Source organism: Nicotiana sylvestris, chromosome 5 (genome assembly GCF_000393655.2).
Source record: "Nicotiana sylvestris chromosome 5, ASM39365v2, whole genome shotgun sequence".
NCBI lineage: Eukaryota > Viridiplantae > Streptophyta > Magnoliopsida > Solanales > Solanaceae > Nicotiana > Nicotiana sylvestris.
This window is the reverse complement of record NC_091061.1, coordinates 1,279,885-1,299,476: the sequence shown is the minus strand read 5'-3', so window position 1 is coordinate 1,299,476 and position 19,592 is coordinate 1,279,885. Positions and strand designations below refer to the sequence as shown.

The window sequence follows — 19,592 nt, the reverse complement described above, 5'->3', positions numbered from 1 at the left end:
TAAAGAAGATAAAGAACACCAAATTTTAACGTGGAAAACCCTTCAAATCGAAGGTAAAAAACCACAGGATCACAAAGATCCAAAAAGCTCCACTATAACAATAAGAGGGTTACAAAAGTTCTCCAAATTGGCTACACAATAAGTGCCAAACACGGAGCAACAAGAGCAACAACTAATCAATTGAAAAAAGAGTATAATCCACAAAAATGAAGCTGATGTTCAAGGCTCGAAATAAGATACTACGAGCCTCCAAATTCGATCTTCACCGTTCAAAGCTAAGATCAAAATGTTACGAACACTCAATCAAAATTGCAGCCCGATCCAACGGTTAACGAATCAAAGACGTGATTTGAAGTTGGCTGGTCGGAATAAAAATCTACAGCAAAACTAATATTTTTCTTCTCTCTTCTCTCTTGACGAAAACTCTCTCAAAAACCACTCTTATGTGCTTAAGTCTTTCAAAGACTTGTATCAATGAGCATAGAATAATTCTCCAAGGTTGTCATATTTATAGATCATGAGTGGTGCTTTCTCTTAAAGCCAAAACCCACTCAAAATAGGAATCCAATTCCAAATAGGAATAGAAACCAAAAGATAATAGGATTAAGCCATTGGGCCTTTGGCTGGACAACATGGGCATGTGCCCAACACCATTTACACGGGACTGGGAGATATATTCTGGCGCTTATCAAATCAATTACTCTGTAAATTCTGAGTCTTCTGATCCTGTGCCCAAGACAAAGCTTGGAAATGCTAAGTTTACATCCCTGAAAAAGCATGTAAAGAAATAGTTAAGATATGAAGGAGTTTTCAAGTGTTTGGACAAACTCATGCCCATTGCAACACAAACCATGGTCAAAGTGTATCTTGGTTCAGAAAAGTACATTTTATGAGTCTGAATAAAATTTGGCAAACAGTAATAAAAGAAATCTAGTGTATACTCTTCCTATGTATTTATGTGAAGAAAAGAAATATCTCACTTCATCATTGGTGAAACCAGTAATTTCAATACAAAGCATACAACACCTCCGGTGGAAGCTTAAATAGATGCATGAATAGATGCACAATATTAGTGTGTGTATGTGTGTATAACGATTTTAATCCTTGATATCTAGCATCGTATCAGTGGCGAAGTCACATGGTCATAAGGGTGGTCAACTAACCACCCTTCGTCGAAAAATTACAGTGTATATATAGGTAAAATATTACATTTTACAGGTATATAACACATATTGAACACCCTTTGTCGAGAATTTCTTTTCACTTCTTTCAAATTGAATACCCTTAAAAAAATTCCTAGCTTTGCCACTGCATAGCATATCAATTTTCGAAGCTGAAACTTTGAGACCAGCAGCTTCAGTTCCAGGACGCGTAAGTGTAATTAAAGCAAAGGAGAGAAGCATTTTATCCTACTAATGTTTCATGAATCCAGAAATTATATGCAAAGGATCTTGTTTTATAGTAGATGTTGAAAACTTACACTAAATACGGAAGAGTCATGTTTCTTAACAACGTTGGATTTCTATCAGCATATTCTCTCCACTCCTCTTAGTCGATCCTGCCATCACCTTTTGTATCTGTTTCTTTAAATGTCTGCACGATGGATTATTGATTTAGTGCATAAAACCAGACTTAAAGGTACAGCAAACAGAATAGAAATCCTGACCTTGTCGACAATGGCTTCAACAACATCATCTGAAAGGTGAAGATCCGATTCTTCTAGAAGAGCCAAGACCATCTCCTTCAACTGCTTTATTAGCAAAAGAAAAATAAATCTTAGCACAAACTACATAAGATTATAACCAAAATATAGAACAACACAAGCTATAAGACATACATACTTGGAACCAATAAGTATGCTATGAGTACATTGTGTTAAGTAGTTAGTCATGTTTAGTGTCCCACATCGGGAAGTAGATACCTATTATTATGTAATCACTGTATATAAATAGGGTTGCACAACACCTTAATCAATAATAATATTTTTCTCTCGTGCATTCTCACATGATATTAGAGCATTAGTGAGAAACTTATCTTTGTGCATCATTCCAGCGACTTCCGGGAAGAAAGACCTCGTCTCCGTGCAATTTTCTGGCGACTTAAGAGGCTGTCCGTAACAAAATCACTTTTCGTTGGTGTTGTACAAAAACCAACACCACCACAGGGTCCCCAAGGCTTCTGCAACCAAACCCCACCAAAGATCTCCGGCAACCGACCTCTCACACACCCCTCACGCATCAGAAGTCAGATTTTCCGGCTAGTTCTTCCCCACGCGCCGGCACGTGTGGCCTTTTCCCGACCAGATTTCAAATTTTTTCTTTCAGACAGCCTGTTCGCGTGGCTATTCCGAGCCTACCCATGCCTTTTTCTTTTTATTCCAATCACTTTGAGATTTTTTTCGGCAACTACATGGACTTTCCAGCAGCTACAGTGATTTTTCCGACAAACTTCTTTTGGACAATTATTCAGGAGGTTATTTGGAGTCTTGTCATTTAAGTTTCATCAAATTTCGACAGCCTTTTTATTTTTCTGACGTGAACAGTGATTCCCAGAAAATTTCTACTTTTTCCAGCACAATATTATAATGGCATTCGTATAAGAAGTTTTTAACTCACAATCTGTTGGATCTAATGCATTGAATCCAATCCAGATGGTTTCTTTACCAGATTATATTGAGTTTCTTCAGTACAAAACATGTAAACAGACATCTTCAGGGATAGCTTCCGTTGTTCAAACAGATAGTAGCGTGACTCGTGTCTCCTAATCTTCAACTTCTGAGTCTTGGGTCATTGATTTAGGTGCATTTGATCATATTTCTGGTAACAAATCTCTTTTCACTAGTATTTCGTATTCTCAATCTCTTCCAACAATCACAATGGCCAATGGGTATCAAAACATGGCAACTGCAATAAGTCAAGCAAGCCCACTTCCTTCCTTACCTTTAGATTCAGTCATTTATACACCCAATAGTCCTTTTAATCTCATAGTCGTTAATTGCTTAGCCAAATCACTTAATGCGCTGTTTTATTTCTTGATGACCTTGTTTTTATACAGGAAAGCAGTACGGGACGAATCATTGGTACCGGGCGTGAATCGGATGGACTTTATTACCTTATCCCTACAATTACATAGACTCACAACTTGTTTTCCTTCAATAACTTGTCTTGTTACCGATTCACCAGATTTATTACATAAATGGTTCGGACATTCCAGTTTGTCAAAACTTCAGAAAATGGTACCTAGTTTATCTCACTTGTCCACTCTAGAGTGTGAGTCATGTAAGCTCAGTAAGCATACCCGCTCCCATTTCACTCGGTGTCTTGATAATCGAGCAGAGTCACCTTTTACTTTTACTTTAGTCCATTCATATGTTTGGGGTCCTAGTCGGGTCAATTCTACCTTGGGATTCCGCTACTTTGTTAGTTTCATTGATGATTATTCCAAGTGCACTTGGATATTTTTGATGAAAAATCGGTCTGAGTTGTTTCCTATTTTCCAGACCTTCCACGCTGAAATTCAAAATCAATTTGGGGTTTCTATCCGCACATTTCGTAGTGATAATGCCCTAGAGTATTTGTCTTCCCCATTTCAACAGTTTATGAACTCTCATGGGATTATTCATCAAACATTTTATCCGTACACATCTCAACAAAATGGGGTAGCTGAAAGAAAGAATAGACATCTTATTGAAACTACTCGTACCTCTCATACAATCTCATGTTCCGTTGTGTTTTTGTGGGGGGATGCAATTTTTACATCTTGTTATCTTATTAATCGTATGCCATTTTCAGCTATCTAGAATCTAGTTCTATTCTCTGTCATGTTTCCCCACTGACTTTTGTTCTCTATTCCACCACGTGTCTTTGGAAGCACGTGTTTTGTTCATAACCTTACTCCAGGAAAAGATAAGTTAGCTCCTAGTGTTCTTAAGTGTGTATTTCTGGGTTACTCGAGAATACAAAAGGGGTATCGATGCTATTCTCCTGACCTCCAATGGTACCTTATGTCTGCTGATGTTACCTTCTTCAAAACGCAATCATACTTCACATGTCCAGGTAATCATTTAGATATTTCTGAGGTGCTACAAGTTTCATCTTTTGGAGATTCAGTCACTATCTCCCATTCATCTTCCTCTACAACTCCAGCTCCACCACCCACTGCTCCAGTTGCAACTCCACCACCTATAGCTCCAATTCCACCACCTAGTCCAGTTCAACCTTCTGCAGCTCCACCATTCTTGACTTATCATCGTCGTCCACGTCCAACATCAGACCTAGGTGATTCACGTCCTGCATCAGATTCTGCACCTACTGCGGACTTGTCTCCTCTTAGTCAACCAATTTCACTCCGCAGAGGTATACGATCCACATTTAATCCTAATCCACATTATGTCGATTTAAGTTATCATCGTCTGTCATCACCTCATTATGCTTTTATATCATCTTTCTCCACTATTTCTATCCTAAGTCTACAGGTGAGACACTATCTCATCCAGGATGACGACAAGCTATGATTGAGGAGATGTATGCTTTACATGCGAGTGACACTTGGGAGCTTGTTCCTCTTTCTTCAGGTAAGTGTACTGCTAGTTGTCATTGGGTTTATGCGGTCAAAGTCGGCCCGGAGGGCCAGGTTGATCGTCTTAAGGCTCGTCTTGTTGCAAAAGGATACACTCATATTTTTGGGCTTGATTTTAGTAACACTTTCTCTCCCGTGGCTAAAGTAACATATGTTCGTCTCTTTTTGTCCATGGTTGTTGTACGTCATTGGCCTCTTTATTAGTTAGACATTAAGAATACTTCTCCACGGTGATCTTGAGAAAAAAGTTTATATGGAGCAACCACCTGGTTTTGTTGCTCAGGGGGAGTCTAGTGGTCTTGTATGCCGATTGCGCAGGACACTATATGGTTTGAAGCAGTCCCCTCGAGCTTGGTTTGGTAAGTTAAGCACAGTTATTTAGGAGTTCGGCATGACTCGTAGTGAAACTGATCACTCTGTGTTTTATCGGCATTCTGCTCCTAATCTGTGTATTTATCTGGTGGTTTATGTTGTTGATATTGTTATTACTGGCAATGATCAGAATGGTATTACTAATCTGAGGCAGCATCTCTTTCAGCACTTCCAGACTAAGGATCTTGGTAGATTGAAGTATTTTCTAGGTATTGAGATCGCCCAGTCTAGCTCAGGTATTGTTATTTCACAACGGAAGTATGCCTTAGACATTCTTGAGGAGACTGGAATGTTGGGCTGTATACCTGTTGACACTCCTATGGATCTGAATGCTAAGCTTCTGCCTGGACAAGGGAAGCCTCTTAGAGATCGTACGAGATATAGGAGGTTGGTTGGCAAATTGAATTACCTCACAGTGACTAGACTTGACATTTCTTTTTCGGTGAGTGTTGTAAGTCAGTTTATGGATTTTTCCTGTGATAGTCACTGGGATGCAATTGTTCGTATTCTTCGGTATATAAAGTCAGCTCCACGCAAAGGGTTACTATTCGAGGATCGAGTCCACGAGCAGATTGTTGGGTACACAGATGCTGACTGGGCAGGATCACCTTTTGATAGACGTTCTACGTCTGGATATTGTGTTCTAGTAGGAGCGAATTTGGTCTCTTGAAAGAGCAAGAAACATAATGTAGTTGCTCGATCTAGTGCTGAAGCCGAATATCAGGCCATGACTATGGCAATGTGTGAGCTAGTCAGTTGCTCAAGGAGTTGAAGTTCGGAGAAATTAGCAAGATGGAACTAGTGTGTGATAATCAAGTTGCTCTTCATATTGCGTCAAATCCGGTATTCTATGAGAGAACTAAACACATTGGGATCGACTGTCACTTTTTCAGAGAATAGATACTCTCAAGAGATATTGTTACAAAGTTTGTAAAGTTGAATGATCAACTAGCAGATATTTTCACTAAGTCTCTTACTGGTTCTCGTATTAGTTACATCTGTAACAAGCTCGGCACATATGATTTTTTTAACACAATCATAGAACCCCTTCAAATATGATAAACATTACCCGCCCCCCCCCCCACCCACCCACCCCACCCACCCACACACAAAATGCCTGAAATCCATAAAATTAGCCCATATTGCAACCGAGGCCCATATGATGTTTGAAAATGCCAATCATGCTTTAAACATATGCTAGAATGGCTAAGCAAGTTGGTAATTTGATAGGTTGATGGTAAAATGCTTTAACATTATAAATTGCCTAATCGATTCTCTGAGAAAGACTTCTGCATTTCTTTGGTAAGAGCTTCAGCAAAAACTTGAATAGACCAAGCGGAGATAATCAAGCAAGAAAATGTAATAGTATATCAAATTACCTCCTCGCGCTCGATGTAGCCAGCCTGTCCAAGATCATACAATTTAAATGCATCTGCAGCATAAAGTTTCAACATTTATAACATTGTGAATAGGCAGAAGATTAAAAGAAATGGAGGCTCTAAACAAGAAGAAATTACTGAATATAGGCATCCAAAACACAATAATTTGAATTCCTAAAGATTCTAACTTCTGGTGTGCATTTCTCACATGTAATTTTCTCAGATTCAGGAGTTCTTGGATGGAAAATGCTCAATGCTCGTACAAATTCTTCAAAGTCAATTTGCCCATTCTGCTCGGCATCAAATATAGTAAGTTACTTCTTCGTCTTTTGCTTGTCATTGGATTGGAAGCCACAGGCGATGCCTTCTTGCTTGTGTAGTTGGCCTTGCCTGCTTAGTGCGGAAGTGCGTAAAGTAGGCTCATTCTTTGGTTTATAAAGATCTTGTAGTAGCCGAAGGTAGTCCACTTGTTAGATTGAATTGAATCTTATATAACAACCGGGGCCTTATTAATTAAGAGACTTTATCAATAGTATAAGTGGACCTCTCAAAGGTATAAGTAGACATTAGTCTTGCTGGTTCGGGAGTGCTGAAACGACTAAATAATCAAGAAACACACTCCAGAATAAAGAACGCAGAACTCTCAGACATGTGCACACCCTTTTAGACCTGCCACGAACATAGGCGGAGCTAGGATTTGAACCTTATAGTTTCGAGATTCTAGTCCTTCTAAGTTGTTGGGTTCAAAGCTAATAATTTTGTACATATCCAATAGATTTCTTAAGACAAATACAGGATTTAAACCAAAGTTATTGGGCTCGGCCGAATTCGTAACCCACACACTATAGTTCTTGAAAAGTGCCAGCAAGAGTTCTTCCTATAATAAGGCGACAAAGGAAAAATCAGTCACAACTGCTATTAAGAAATTAGCTTGAAAATCTAAGGACAGAAGACAGGAACGACAACAACAATAACAACCTAGTATAATTCCATTTGGACACTAGCTCCGCCCCTGACCATGAACCTAAGTCTATCCATTCTTCCTTCCTCCGGGGGTTCGGAAGTTGGTAAAAGAACATACCCTGTCTGCAAAAAGGTTTTTCTTCTTATAGTTGTTGAAAAGTGCCAGCAAGAGTTCTTCCTATAATAAGGCGACAAAGGAAAAATCAGTCACAGCTGCTATTAAGAAATTGGACGGCAACAACAACAACCCAATATAATCCCATTTAGTGAGGTCTGGGGAGGGTAGTGTGTACGCAGACCTTACCCCTACCCTGAGGTAGAGAGGCTGTTTCCAAATAGAAACCCGGCATCCTTCCCTCCAAGAACTTCTCACCTTGTTCTTGGGGAGACTCGAACTCACAACCTCTTGGTTGGAAGTGGAAGTTGCTTACCATCAGAGCAACCCCTCTTGTCTAAAGACAGGGACGACAAATAAAGATTAAATAGATTAGCTTTCTGATGGACATTCGTATTCAGATGAGATACCTTCTGGATCAGCCCATCGTTAGTGATAGAGCAGCTCAATTTCTTGTATAGATTCAGTAAAGCTTCTACTTCACTGACAGTGACTGAAAAGGTAAATGTTTTCGGATTATTATACTAGCTAATTCATTGAAGGAGAGAAGAAAAACAAGAAATGGACACAATGCTATCACTTGGAAGCAAACTCTCATTGCATGAAAATTTTATTCTAAGAGAAGTCAGAAACTTACAAATTGTTTCAGAAGCAAGTGCAACGGGATCTGCTAATACAGATCTTACCCTATCTTTTTTAGAATTTTTGCAACCCGTAACGGCAATGCTAGCACGATCTTAGTAGGTGTATGCTGTTGAAAATATGTAGAAAATTAGGCAATTTGCTCACAAGTAAAGATGGACGTAAATGGCAATTTGCTCGTGAATAAAAAAGACTCAACTTGAGAAGATAAACAAGAAAAGCAATTAGATACTGCTTGATAATAGAAAAGGAGCAATTTTTACTTGTATGAATAAAGAACCAGAAGCAGGAGAATATCTATACCAGTGAAGAATCACGCAGAATATGTGAGTGGATTAAAGCACAAAAGGAGAATGAAAAGAGGAGATTCAAAGTGCGGTGTGAGTCGGGTCCCAAGTCAATGCTTTCGGCTTTTCTGAACAGAAGAAACATCATCATCGTTATCAAATGTGATGAAGACAAATCAAGTAGGTAGTTGAAGTCAATTGTGTTGCTTTCAAAATAAAAATGGGATAAACTCTTGAAACAAGATAATGCAATTATTATTACCACAGACCCCTCACCATCTCCTACCCTGCGTATGGATATGGATATTCAAGACTGTGATATGAATTCCCTACCCATGAACGATAGCGGCAAATACCCCATTACTATCCATATATCCTTGGAAGACAGGCAGAGAATATACCACCCATGAAGATTCTCACCAAGGAAAAAGAATTCTTCATCAATTGTTGAAACAAAAAATTCAAGATCTATGGAGAATAAACGAAAATTTTCCTCTTATATATCTTGGAAATGACTACCTTACCGTTAAATTACAAAAAGAAGAAAGTATGAACCAAATTCTCGAAAAGGGACCATACTTTATCTATGGAAACTTTCTTTCAGTACAAAGGTGGCAACCAAACTTTGTTGCAATGGAGGCTGTGCAAAATTTCACAGCAGTATGGATAAGACTCCCTTAGCTCCCTACTGAATTTTATGATGATTTAATACTTCAAAAAATTGGAGGAGCCGTAGAAAGATTACTAAAAGTGGATGCATGCACATCATTTTCTTTACGGGGAAGATATACCAGATTATGCATAGAACTTCCAATGGAGGAACCGATTGTGAAGTTTATTTATATTGGAATACACAAACAACAAATTCATTACGAAGCAGACCAATACTTATGCAAACAATGTGGTAGATTGGGTCATGCAACCAAAATGTGCTAATACAAAATTGATGGTGATATTCAACCATCTGCCAGTTATATGGATTTTCCTAAAGATAACAATAAAAGCATGTCACCAGCTCAAGAAGATGGCTGGCATACAGTGCCATTCACAAGAAACAAAAAACAAAGTATAATGCCCACACTAACAGGACAACAGTCAGGTAGCAAGAGCTAAGTTCAGGTATTGATGTCAAATTATTCAACACAGCCACAAGTAAGTACATTGATGCTCAAAAATTTAAATACATTCCAAAGGACACTAGTACTGAGAAAATCAATACTTCCCCTATTAATCTTGCACAAAATTCTTCTATGAACTATAGTGATGAAAATCACATTGAAACACAAAACCGTTTTTCAAATATCCACTTGGATAGCCAACAAATAATTTTTGAAAAAACTACTAACAACAATACTCATAATACCACTAATCAAGTATGCATGAACCGGTCACAAAAAACAAATTTTGTTCATGCACCTCTAATCCCACTAGAAGACAAAATTGTAACCACAAACGTCCAAAAATTAATTAACCCCCTTGAAAACACTAATGCTAGTGCCAACTATTCTATTAGATCTAATAATGACCCTAATACTCATATTAACACAAACAACCAATCAATTACCAAAATAAATTTGCATGCTATGGCTTACCCGACCACTCAAAATGAAACCTCCTTACAAATGTCACTGGACATGGGCGACGTGCCAACAAAATCTCATGCAAAATCCCCTATTAAGACATGCACGCTAACCCTCTCAGATAGCATGCAAATAGGTGCAATCATACCTACTTCTCCAATCCCTAACACATTAAAACACTACCCTCATCCCTCCCAAAATGCCAAGAATCCCTCTCAATCCCTGGAGGAGGTTCAGATTGATCCGAATTCTGAGAAACCATCGATCACTAACGATGAACAACCTTCCCCCATTTCCTCCACAACAACCAAATCTTTCAGTAATCTATACTCAACCTCCATTACCCCATGACCATCATCCAACTTCTTGGATAGAGCTGGGTATAATGGGGAGAGCTTTCTCTCGTCAGCTCAATATCAATGGCCAAGTGACCATAATCCTAACCCAAAATCCTCAATTCCTAGCCCAGCTAGTATCCAAGGGGCTCCATCTAGCAATGAGCAACTATATGAATCATATTTGGGTAAATAATATAATGCAACCACTAGCTCTGGGGATGAACAACAACTTAGTCCAAACACCAAAATCTATACTTACCTCAAAACATGCGGTTGGATCTCCCTTTCTTCCCTCAGGAGATAACTGCTATCAATCCAATACTGATGCCATGGGTACCAAAACCCATGCAAGCCCATATTCCAGTAAACGTAGAAAATATGGGCCATCAGGAACCTCAAGCTTCGGTACCCCAGGAGGTGGGAAATCCGGACATCAAACTAATAGGGAAATCAATGGTGGAATCCTCAAACCTAAACGAAATCAAAATATTTCTATTCGAGGATATGCGGGAGAAGAAGCATATTATAGCTTGCCAAAATTCACTCTTCAAGTGAACAATGGACATCCGTCCACCCCAGGACCCAACAGTGGGGAAACTAGCAATGATCCTAGTACCCAGTCTAAGGAGGAACCCAGTTTTTTTCCTAGGAAGTCAAGTGAATGGTCTCAACTAATCTCACACCCAATCAATGAATCAAGCTAAAAATATTATATTCTGGAATATTAGGGGAGGGAACAATAAAGATTTTTGGAGAAATTTTCACGACATGATTGATACTCACCATCCATGCATGGTCACTTTATTGGAGACTAGAATGACTAGCCATGGCAATCTAATGAACGACTTTGGTTTTACGGATATGATCGAGGTCCCAGAGGAGGGACAATCTGGTGGTATGGATGTCTTATGGGATACGAGCTTGGTGAATGTCAACAATTTTGTAAGGAGGAACAATGAAATCCATGCCTAATTGAGGTACCCCTTATTCGTCACCCTTGGCTCTTTTCTTCTATATATGCTAGTACTAACATAACATATAGGAATCAAATGTGGGATAATATTACTAACATATTTGATAACTGTAAAGGAGCATGGCATTTAGGAGGAGACTTTAATGATGTTTGGAAAGCCAACGAAAAATTTGGAAGTAACCCTATTAACAAGAGACGGGTAGCTAAACTTTTGGCTAAAATTAATTATTGTAATCTAATGGACTTAGGTTTTAAAGGCTGTAAATACACATGGTCAAACAATAGGAAATATAGATCTGATCTTATCATGGAAAGGCTTGACAAGATCTTTTCAAATGATTCTTGGGTTAATGTATTTCCTAAAGCCTTTGTTATTCACCTTCCTAAAACATACTCGGATCATAACCTTATTCTCCTAGAATTAATTACAAAAGTGAAAAATGTATTTCCTAAACCCTTTAGATTAGAATCCTTTTGGTATGGACACCCGGAGTTTAGTACTATAGTCAATAACAGTTGGTTGAATAATGATTTTACAACCGCTTCCAATATTTTTAAAGATATGATCTCTATTTGGAAGAATGACACTTTTGAAGATATATTCAAAAAGAAGAAAAGGTTACTAGCTAGGTTAAATGGAAATCAAAAATCTAATGTTTATGGTTATAGTCACTTCCTACATGAGCTGGAGGACTCTCTCAAAAAAGATTTTAATAATTGCCTTAGGATGGAGGAAGATTATTGGAAACTTAGAGCTAGAGTTCAATGGCTAAACGAGGGTGACTCTAACTCAAAATTTTTCCACCCAACTGCTACCAATAAAAGAAAAACTAATAAAATTATCTCCTTTAAGGATTTAGATGGAAATTGGATTGATGATCCATCAAAAATTATGGATCATACTTACTCATATTTTCAACAAGTGTTTACCACAAGTCATGATACCTCAAACTGGAGCTCTATCAAATCTGACCCACCTAGTCACAAATGTATTGATTTTCATCTCTTGACAAATCCATATCCTCTCATGAAATAAGAGATGCAATTTTTTCATTCAAACCTTTTAAATCTTCCGGCCCAAATGGTTTACACCCCTTTTTCTTCCAGAAATACTGGGACATTATTAAACCCTTTATATCCAATCTTTGTCTAAAGGCATTTGAATCAGCCACTTTCCTAAACGAAATCAATGATACCTACCTCTGTCTCATACCAAAAATACCTAATGCTAACAACCTAAAAAAAATTCGACCCATTGGATTATGCAATACCATCTATAAAGTGGTTACCAAATTGATTGCAAATAGATTAAAATCCCACCTGACTAACATTATCAGTCCTCAACAAGCTAGTTTTTCTTAAAGGGCAGAAGGGCTAGTGATAATGCTATTATCATTCAGGAACTCATATTAAAAATGGACAAACAACTTGGTAAGAAAGCTAATATGGTTTTAAAAATCGACCTTGAAAAAGCTTTTGATCGTTTGGAATGGTTTTTTATTTATAGAACCCTTTGTCACTTCAAATTTCTCCCTAAGATCACCAAACTAATAATGAATTGCATTACCACTAGTAGAATCTCTATTCTAATAAATGGCAATGGAAGCAAGTTTTTCAAACCTAGCAAAGGTATTAGACAAGGTGATCCCTTGTCACCCTATATATTCATTCTCTGTATGGATATGCTAACAACTCAAATATCTCATAATATAGACATTAAATGTTGGTCTCCCATTAGGATGGGGAGAAATAATTGCCCTCGATCCCATCTATTTTATGATCTTACCTTAGTGTGTAACCTTGATAGTAACTCCCCTACTACAATCCTCTCATGCCTTAATAGTTTCTGCTCCCTATCGGGGCAAAAAGTTTATAACTCTAAATCAAAAATCATGGTTTCCAAGAACTGTCCCATTGCTACCTCCAAATATCTAGCCAAACTATTTGGCATTAAAATCAGCAAAAACTTTGGGAAATATATGGGATTCCCAATCACCAATACAAACCCTAAATTATCTGACTATCAATTCATCCTAGATAACATGTCCAGGAGATTAGCATCTTGGAAATCAAATTTTCTCAATATAGCTGGAAAAATTACTCTAGCAAATTCTATTTTAAATAATATGTCCAATCATATTATGTAATACAATTTCCTCCCCATTACAATTCTCAAGCATATTGACAAGATTCAAAGAAATTTTATCTGGGATACAACCAACACAAAAAAAAGACTTCACCTCATTAGTTGGAAAACCATCACTAGTGAAAAAAGTAGTGGGGGCCTAGGCATTCATGCTGCCAAAGATAAAAATATTGTCAATTTGGAAAATCTTTCTTGGAGGCTAATTCACAACACTCATTCCCCCTGGGTCAAAATCCTATCCTCCATTTACGGCTCCAATACAAATCTTAAAGGCACCTCATTCATCTGGAAAAGCATTATGAAGGGTTGGGAAATTTGCAACAAAGGAATCTATTGGATCCCAGTAACCTTTCAAAAATCAACATATGGCAATCCATTTGGATTCCAAATTTTTCAAATCTTAAGCAAACCATTGAAGGGCCAATTACAAAACAAGTCAACAACCTCACCATTAGGGACATTTGGGTTAACAACACATGGGATCTCCAAAAAATATCCTTTGACTTACCTCAACCCTTAGCAAATAGCATTCTGTCAATTGTTCCAAAGTATTGTCACAAAGACAACCTTACCTGGGCTCCAACAGGAGATGGAAAATTTACGTCAAAATCATGCTACAAACTTATTACACCATAAGATCCAAACTACCCTGATTTTCAACTGGATATGGAATCTCCATTGTCCTAATAAGATAAAAAATATTTCTGTGAAAATGTCTCCATAACAAACTTCCTACTCATTCCTACCTCCAATACATTGGTATTAACATAGACCCAATTTGCCCTGACTGTAAAACTAAAAATGAATCAACTGAGCACATTTTTATTAAATGTAAAGCGGTGCATAAAATCTGGGAACTAAGTGGTTTTAATACCTCCCTTCTTAGAAATCCTCTCACTAGTATAAGAGACCTAATACTCCCATGTTATCTCCTTTTCTCTCATGGATAGATCTATTTCCCTTTATCATTTGGAATATTTGGATTAAACGAAATAATAACAATATTGACAATACCTCTAACAAATTCTCCCTTGAAAGTTCTATTAAGTTAGCCACTGAATATAAGCTTCTCACTCAAAAGGAAATATTGAGTGTTCACACCCATGCAATCAACGTTGCATGGCACAAACCTCATAAAGATTTTCTTAAGCTCAACATTGATGGTGCCTTTCGTGAAAAAGATAATTTGGTAGGATTAGGAGGAACTATTCGTGATAGCAGCGGACATTAGATAATGGGTTTCCAACACCAATGTCCAGCCTCATCCGCACTCCAATCAGAGTTAGAAGCACTCAAGGAGGGTCTGAACTTAACCATGACAAAAGGGCTTATTCCATTAGTTATAGAAACTGACTCAACAGAGGTAATCAAGGCGTTGCATCAGGGATGTGAATCTAACTACATGACTATTTCTTCTTGCAGGTGGTTAATACACCAGTTGAAGGATCCAACAATTCAGCATAACTTCAGGGATGAAAATCAAGTAGCGCACAATCTAGCAAAGGAAGCTCTCAAGAATCCAAAGTACCATCTTCTGCTAGATAGGCCACCCCCTTATGTTATAAATAAACTTGATGTAGATAGGGATGACTATGTTTATTTTGTTAAGTCTCTATTAACTGATGTCTGTTGTAAACTTCCCAACTTAGGCAATATTAGTGTCCTTAAGTCGACTAGCTTTTATGGTGATGTAACAAACAATATTCCGTAGTTATAATATATATTCCCTGTTTTGTCAAAAGAAAAAAAAGACTATTTTTAAAGTTACATTACCCTTAAATATGGAGTAACAGTACAAGTTTAATACTAATGATTAATCAATTAATATAATGATACATATTAAATTATTGAAGGTTCACAAACAGAACGAACAAACATGCACATTTCAATTAATTAAGGATTATATTTTAGTCGGATATCACAATTATCAAAATTAGAATATCTTCCATATTTTTTAGATTAAAAGTGCAAGTTTTCCAAACTCAAAATATAAACTTGTTATACATCGTATTTCCCTAAAGTTACGAGGATTTAGTTTTTCCTCGTTACTGTTTGACCAAAAAGTATGAAACTCTTTGTTAAACTAATTAAATAAAAGGATAAAGGATTAATCCTAGTTAAAGATAATAACCCTAGATCTAAAATTGATTTTATGTGGATAATGTGGGACCACATTAAAGTAGATTTAATGCAATATGCAATAAGTGTTGCTATTATTAATGGGATGAGAATAAGTAATAAATAACAATAAATGACACAAAATGTAAATAAGGAGGAAGATTCACCCAATAATGAAATAGGTGAATGATTCTTTCTTCTGACAATGATGAATGGCAAGAATATGAGAGAATATTATACAATTTCTCAGATCTGGTGGAAATGACACTGATCGACCTCAGCCAAACTGCCCATGATAAGTTACAGTTCTTACGATAATCGCCTCCTCGTGCTAAATTTCCTCGGTCGGATTTTGACCCATACAGTTAGTCCATCCGCTTATCGAGGTCGCGTTTTGGTTGACCTCAATGAACGGACTTCATTAGTCACAGTTTGAAAAATTTGGATGGGGAGGTCGAGTAGTGAGAATCGCGGCCGAGATGGTGACGTGGCGCTTTGAGAGCCACGCTTAATGACGTTGGTTCAGAATAACGTCACAGCCTCACGCATCATAGTTACGTACCTTCCCGATACATTGCATTGTTTCCTCTGTCCCTGTCGTTTCAATCCCAATGCATTTGGCGGTTATTTGTCTCGATCCAAGCGCCGATGTTCTATATAAATAAAAACGGGAGAAACCCTTTGAATAAACCTTTACATTTTTTGATCTTTTGAACCTGCATCTTTTCTTCTCTTCTTCTTCTTTCTGTGTTCCTACTTTCATCAACTTCCACCATCACCACTTCTTATACACTTTCAATTACTACGCATACACATAACGAAAGATGGCTAGTGCATCTTTCAACCCTGAGTGGACCTCCGACCCGGTTCTGATGAAAGGGAAGCCATTGTTGTAGAGGATGAAAACTTTCCTATGGTGGAGGAAATCGTTCCTCGTAATTCAAGCTCCAGGTCAGACTTCTCGAAGTCACCTGCGGACGAGCCTGAGCCTGCAAAATCCGAGATGGAAGGAACCCATCTTGCGGTGCTTAGGCCCAAGTACAATACCCCTTCCCACATCGATCTGGTCCCAGCTAGGAACGACGTGATCAAGATTCATCATCCTGGATATTACGTGTTTTACACATACCCGTTCCAAGTGGGATATTCTCTTCCACTTCCCCCGTTGGTGGAGGAATTCTGTCGTTACTACGGCATCTGTCCGGCCCAGATCTCCCCCTATATTTACAAACTCTTTGTTATGTTGATAAAGTATGCGGAGCTGGCCAAGCTTTCACAAAGGTGCGATGATACATCTCCGCCACCGTGGGACCAAAGGACTGGTAGTGAAAATGGACGATAAGACGAATCATCAATTTTGGTTCAACTTTTTCTATATCAAAACCGAGCAAGTGGTGGCGAACCCCAATGGATTCCCTGAGGCATGGAACTTCGCCCGTAAGTGTTTTCGCTAACTGATTGTTTGTTCTCTCTTCGGTGGCTTAATCGTTCTTCTTCCTTTCTGTGCAGCTAAGAAAGAGCCTCTATGTTTGTTGCCTATATTCGTGACTGGGTGGCTTTTTCCCAAATGGTGGGAATCCGTGAATGGTCATTGTTCAACAAGAAGTTTGGACGTAAACCTTCTTCGACCGGTAAAGTCAAGTTTCGATCTTCAGTTACTTCGACCTTAATACCGTCTTCTTTTTTCACTTTGTGGTTTTTCTTTGTTGTTAGGTCTGAGGGTTCCGAGGAAAGAGAAGGCTCCCACCCCTACTTTTCGTCAATTGGGTACCTTGATCGGGTCTCTGCTCGTGGTGGCTGTAGGCGAGTCCGCACAGACTGCTGCTCTTTCTCAGGCCTCGACCCTGCCTACTGCCCCATCAACGAAGACTTCGACTTCTCCTATATTGCATTTAGTGGACGAGAAATTGCCGAGCGAGGAGGAAACTGTTCCACTAAAAAGGCGGAGAGTGAAGGTCGATAGCGAGGCGGTAAGGAACGAAGAGCCAACGAGGGGCGATCCCGAGCCGGCCACAGTCGCACCCGTGGGTGGCATGGATTTGGTCGCAGAGACTGTGTCTCCTTTAGATGTGGAGATTGCTCCCTTGTCAGAAGTTGTCGTGGAAGGAGGGGGCGATCAGAGTCCGCGGAGGTCGTTCTGAGGAGTATCCGTCAACGTCAGAACCGGCCGACATTCCTTCCTTTGCCGAGGATAAGGAAAAAGGTGTGGCCGTAGATGACTTTGAGTTCGGTTCCGACGTCGACCCCGAAGAGGAAAGTATGTTCGATGAGAGTTTTGCCTGGGTGAAGGTGAGAATAGAGGGATTTACTTGTTCTATAGTCATTCCCTTGAACTGCGACCTATTGACAAACACAGAGAGCGCAGTCCCTTCTTTAGTCCCTCTTTGCTCTGGCGCTAAGCCTGCCAAATGGGCCGGGTTGACCCGTTTCCAGACCAGTTGAAACCCGGACCGATCCGGACCGGTAGTTAGGGGGCCGGGTGGGTCGGGTTAAGGGGTTGCTTTGTTTAATAAATTAAATCCGATTAACCGGACCAGCCAAATCCGGTCAACGAAAATTACTGTTGAATTGGTTAACCGGCTGAACTGGTTCAACGACTATAAATCTGGAAAAAAATTTAAGTGAAATGAGCGTTGGCAACGATCAACTTCAATGTCGTTGCCCAATCGGTGGATTGCAAAAATAGCCCCTTTTGGGCATTTTTTTAAAAAAAATAACACTTTTTGTAATTACTTTGAAAAAATATAAATACACCCCCCTCCCTCTTTATTTCTTCACTCATCTCTCATTTCTCAAACTCATATTCTCAATTATCATTCTCTCATTCTTCACCTAAAGTGCAATCAATTATTTGGCTCTCATTATTTTTGGAATTTAATTTATCGTATTATTTATTATTTGAAGTTTGAACAATTGAACTTCAAACTCTTTTAAGTGTTCAATTGGAGTTGCAAAATTATCAAGTGTTCAATTTATTGCCGAATTCGGTGCACTCCCTCCAAGTCTTTCTATTATTTACTATTTTATTTGCATATTTAATTTTTGCTAGTAGTTAAATTTTTACAATATGTTTAATGCTGCAAAAAGAGTTTGTAATAAGGTTGTTAATCGAGGTAATCGGGGAAATAGAAAAAGAGGTATTACTTCAACATCGGGTAGTAATTTAAATGATTCTACATATATTTCTGAAACATTACCTGATAATAATATAGATTATGAACAATTACTGGAAGATTTCGGTATAGAAGATAATGAATTAGAAATTGAAGATGAGACATCACTTACACCTAGTCGCCTTGGAGTTGGTAGCGGTGGTGGTGGTCGTGGTGCTAGTAATAGACCACATGTGGTCTCGACTACTAATCGGAGAAAAAGAAGTAAGGTTTGAAATTTTTTTGACGAAATAGAGAATACTGATAGAGTTAGAACAGACTTTGTAAAGATGATTTTAAACATAAGACTGGAGGATAATTAGGGGCCTGGGACACTTAGTAGACATATGAGAGTTGAGCATCCTATAGAATGTTGTTCTGATTTATATCAAAATCAAGGAACTCTAAACCCTAGTACTGGAGGACTTATGAAATATGATAAAAAGAAGGATTGTGAGGAGTTAGCAAAAATGATTTTTTTGGGTTGTCTACCTTTTTATTTTGCTTCTTCATCATATCTTATTATATATATACAAAGGATTTATAATCCTTTATTTAAAGGTATCCCTAGAAGTACTTGTAGATCTGATATCTTTAGACTTCATGGATAATATCAAACATACATATGTTATTTGTTTGACCACCTTCCTTATAGAGTTTCTCTAACTTCTGATATTGGTCATGCTGTTAATGAAAATGATTATTTGACAATTACATGTCATTGAATATATGATAATTATTGTATGCAAAAACATATTATCGCTTTAAATATGATGAAGGTCAGAGTCATACTGTTGTGTTTATAAGTACTACTATTTGCGAAGTTGTTGAATTTTATAATCTTAAGAAAAAAGTGTTGTGTATGTCTTTTGATAATGCTTCTAACAATAATGTCGCAATTTTAATATTAAAACTGCATTTGCATTCACCATTTGACAAAAAATTTCAT

The 19,592-nt window shown here is 38.1% G+C and overlaps 1 long non-coding RNA gene and 1 pseudogene across 1 annotated transcript; both read right to left on the bottom strand.

The window, feature by feature from the left end:
* Window positions 1-273: 273 nt before the first annotated feature.
* On the bottom strand, window positions 274-6,643 carry LOC104227334 (calcineurin B-like protein 7; annotated as a pseudogene).
* A 669-nt stretch (window positions 6,644-7,312) lies between these two features.
* Window positions 7,313-8,459, bottom strand: LOC104227263 (uncharacterized). The gene is made up of 4 exons (XR_711075.2): window positions 8,353-8,459; window positions 8,045-8,158; window positions 7,818-7,900; window positions 7,313-7,470 (listed from the first exon to the last, which is right to left on the bottom strand). It is a non-coding gene; the product is annotated as an uncharacterized lncRNA (long non-coding RNA).
* Window positions 8,460-19,592: the final 11,133 nt, after the last annotated feature.